The sequence below is a fragment of the Puma concolor genome, chromosome B1, assembly GCF_028749965.1.
Source record: "Puma concolor isolate L17-30 chromosome B1, mPumCon1.1.hap2, whole genome shotgun sequence".
Taxonomy (NCBI): Eukaryota; Metazoa; Chordata; class Mammalia; order Carnivora; family Felidae; genus Puma; species Puma concolor.
Window position 1 is genome coordinate 5,632,153 of NC_141670.1, and position 4,316 is coordinate 5,636,468.

At 42.9% G+C, this 4,316-nt stretch overlaps 1 pseudogene; it reads right to left on the bottom strand.

Annotated features, from left to right (window-relative positions):
• Positions 1–266: 266 nt before the first annotated feature.
• On the bottom strand, positions 267–532 carry LOC112870007 (non-histone chromosomal protein HMG-17 pseudogene; annotated as a pseudogene).
• Between the last annotated feature and the right edge of the window lie 3,784 nt (positions 533–4,316).

The window sequence follows — 4,316 nt, forward strand, 5'->3', positions numbered from 1 at the left end:
AATCCCTCCTCCTGGGAACCAAGAGGAAGTTCCTCAAACCTAGAAGGGAATGGTGTTTTGCCCCATCGTATCAATCTTGCTTTGGAGATATTCTGTTAGCGACATAGGCCCTTTCCCTCAAAACAACAATAAAGTGTCCTGTGTGCTAACAACATAGCTTAAAAAAAAGTAAATCAAAAGCATGTATTTTTATAAAAATTGATCAAAAATAGTATTTCAAACAGTGCAGTCACCAGGAGTACACAGTTATCCAAAATGCCGACATTTCACTTGGCATCCCCAGCACCTTCAGCTTTCTGTGCCCTGTCTGTTTGGGCAACTCCATATTCTGCAGGGTTATTCCCATCCTTGCCACAATCAGCTGTCCCCTTTTCCCCTTTGGGTACCAGGTCTCCCTTCTTTGCAGGGGCCTTCTTAGGTCTGGGCTCTGGCTTTCCAGGAGGTTTAGCAGATAGCCTTGCAGACCTCTGTGATCATCCTTCATCTTGGCTTTATCTCCTTCAGAATCCCCTGCTGCCTTTCTCTTGGGCATCATGGCCGGCGGGGGGGGGGGGGGGGCTCGGGGTAGGCACTGGATGCAGGGGGCAACAGCACATAGGCTTTGGCCAGTCCTGGGGGGTGTTCTCACTTCCTCTTCCAGCTCATTTATTTTTAAAAATTTTTTTTAACGTTTATTTATTTTTGAGACAGAGAGAGACAGAGCATGAACGGGGGTGGGGCAGAGAGAGAGGGAGACACAGAATCAGAAGCAGGCTCCAGGCTCTGAGCCATCAGCCCAGAGCCAGACGCGGGGCTCAAACCCACAGACCGCGAGATCGTGACCTGAGCTGAAATCGGACGCTTAACCAGCTCATTTATTTTTTAAAGGAGTTGCAAGAAAAAAAATCAGGTGGAAGATTTCTTTCTCCCATCTTATTTTAACAGATGCTGCCCAGGAAAATAAACAAGGAAGAGAAAAGCTTCTCTGGCTTCCACTGCTCCCTCTGAGGACCACCCCCCAGGGGTCCCTTCTCATGTTCCATATCAAAGCCCTTGTTGGAAAATTAGAGTAGATACTGAATTGAATAGTACACTGAAACACAGATTTAAGATGTTCCAAATAAAAACAACTTGTTTATATCATATAGAGAATGTGTTTTACATACTTTTAGACTTTAGGGAAAATAACTAGCTTTCAGAAGACGTGTTTGTTCACACATAACACATTTATCAGCTAGTGTTAAATTGAATATAATTCCGCAAAACCAAAATTAATTCTTGCACTACACAGACAACCCCTGCTCAAGTTATACCCGTATATATGTACAGAATAGGAAGATGATTCATTAGGACTGTCCAATGAATGCAGATTTTGTAAGTTTGTGTTTTATATACTTCATCATGAATAAGTTCACACATTAAAAGCAAATGACTTAGCACCATGGAAAGGATGGCAGTTTGAGTTTCTGAAATGCATGTATGAATTATCTCAGGGGTTCAGGGACATGTGGTGGGGGGAGAGAGAGAGAAATTCAGGACATTCATATTGTGCATCTTTCTGGAGCACCAGCCTTTCTGAGAGGTGGGGTAAATTAGCAAGAATACTTTCTCCTGCAGGAATCTGAAAGCCTGAACTCACTCTTAGGAACATTTCATCACCTCACAAGGCAGCAGGTCCCCAAGGCAGGTGGCTCCAAGCTTGGTTGACCCAGAGACTCGATGATACCATGTCAAAACCCTCCACTCTGTATAATTTTCCTTGGTCATTTTCCCAATAGGGGCTTTCTCCTCTGGCTGGCTCTCCAGGACTTATGAAATAACTACCACAGCCCCAGATATCAGATCCAGAGACAAAACAATGCCAGAAAAGAAGAGTAAGGCACCATCTATCTTTTAAGAACAAGAAAATGTTTTTCAGTACCACCCCTCCAAGTAACACGGGCACTCCCAACTATAGGGCAGGCAATCACGATGGGATTCCCATGATCCACGTTGAATGCTGAAGACAGAATTACCTTTCCTGTGTATGTGGAAAGATACTACAGGGAAGAAGGAAGAGGAAATGGACATTGAGTGAGTAACCTACTGTCCCTCAAATGTGTGTGTGTGTGTGTGTGTGTGTGTGTGTGTGTGTGTGGATATGTTAGGAAGAAAATTTCAAAATTCGCATACATTTTAAGAACAAACAGAAGGCTTAAAAGAACATTTGTGCATACTTATGCATGATGCGCTTGCTCTGAGTCAGGCTCCATACTCCCCAGGAGACACTTGATGAGTTCTCTACTGTTAGGGATAAATCACTGGAAAAGAGAGTAAAGAAGACCCATCTTGTACATTTGAGACTGGTCCCCTTATAGTCTGCTCTCTGACACCGCTAAAAGAGACACACATTTAACCACAAATTACAAAGAATTGCAACTATACATCTCTCTCGGTCCATTTGGGCTGCTGGGATAAAATGTCACAGTCTTGGTGACTTTATTAACAATGGAAATTTATTAATTTCTCATGGTTCTGGAGTCTGGGAAGTCTAGGACCATAGTGTTCCCAGAGTCAGGGTCTGGTGAGAGTTTTCTGGCTCATAAATGGTACCTTCTCACTGTATCCTCACATGGTAGAAGGGGGCTCTCTGGGGTGTCTTTCCGAAGGGCACTAATCAGGAGGGCTCCACCTTTAATGACATGGTCCTCTTCTAAAACCACTCACCCCTAACACCATCACATAAGGCATTAGGATTTCAACATATGGCTTTGGGGGCACACATAGCATAACTATCAGTCCACAGTCCTGTCCTACTCCTAAATCTCTCTCACTCGCCTGTCATAACAGTCCCTGAAATACATTAGGGGACAAGGTTTCTATTTCCCAAATCCAATTTACTTTCCCTGACTCCAAACCAACCCACTCAGCCAAGTTTGCTATGCTGTAGCCATACTCACTTTTTTTTTCTTCAATAGATAGACCATGCTCTTTTGTGCCTCTCTGCTTTTCCACACTGACACTTACCCCCTTGGAAGGGCACACGATTTCTTCTCTACCTGGAAAGCACTTGTCCATTTTCTTCAAAATGGTGGCATGTGTTTTGCTGCTGTCTGGCATCCACGTTATCCCAAAGCACTGACCCCCATGAAAGAATTGTCCCCTCCCTCCATCTGGTCCTGTTGGCAACACAGAGTAAGGCCTGTCCCAGATGTGGAAGCCAAGAGGGCCAGGCCTCCTCTGAGTGCTGGCACAGCAGAACAGGGCACACAACAGACCTGGTTTCTGGATACTTCGGATCTTCAGGGGAAATGCAAAGTGGAAACGGTCAAGGGTCATTTCTCAGCAGAACTTTACCACCAGCTGCACTGATGGGAACTCTCCAGGCAGGTGCTTCAGGCTGCAAGATGCTTCATGCACTTGTCTCCAGAAAACACTCTTGGTGTCTGCCCTTTTCCCCAGTTCTGGTTCAGGCTTGCTTCTGTTTCTTGCACCAAGAACGCTGACCACAAAGAAATGCTAGGTCCACTCTTCCCTCTCCTCTAAAGCCTCCACCAAGAGCAGTAGTCACTTCTTTTTCACTATTCCTTAATGTATTATATGTATTCCACTCATAACATTATCCCTTCAATTTTAGGAAAATGTGAGATGCTTGAAGAATGAAAATATATATTACTAATAAGCCTACCAAGAGACTTACATGGTGGAAAAAGCACAGCCTCCAGGATCAGAAAAATTGGATTCACTGACTGGCTCTCTCCTCTTCTGGTAGCATAATCTTGTATGAATTGACCTCTCTGGTACTCAGTATTCAAATCTTAAAATGGAATAATAACGGAAATCTTGCTTTATAAAGATTAAATTACACGACATGGATGCAATGTGTGGGAGTCAGAAAGTGTTTCTGGAATGATTGCATATAAAAATATAGTCAGATATTGAAGAGGAAACCCTCCAGTGTTTTGGGTCTAAACACAAACACTCATATTATCAATATGTACCAGCTGGTATACGTATGGCTTTTCAGTCTGCAAAGCGTTTTTCACTTACATGGTTTCATCTCATGCCAAAGTATGCAAGATGTCCATTTTACAAATGAGGAAATGAGGTTTAGAGAAGTTAAATGTATCAGCCAAAGCACAAGTGTCCCAATTAAAAAAAAATAATTGAGAATTGAACTTTCTGTCGCCTTGTCCAGCTATTAAAATTTCTGCAACAGCAAGTTTTTTTTTTTTTCTCAAAGTAGAATACGAAGTCTTTGAAAGTAGAGGTCATTTATGTTTGTATGTCGCCAGCAGATAGAAAATGCTCAATAGTATTCAGTAAGTGAGTGAATAAAATGAAATTTTAACAAGGGA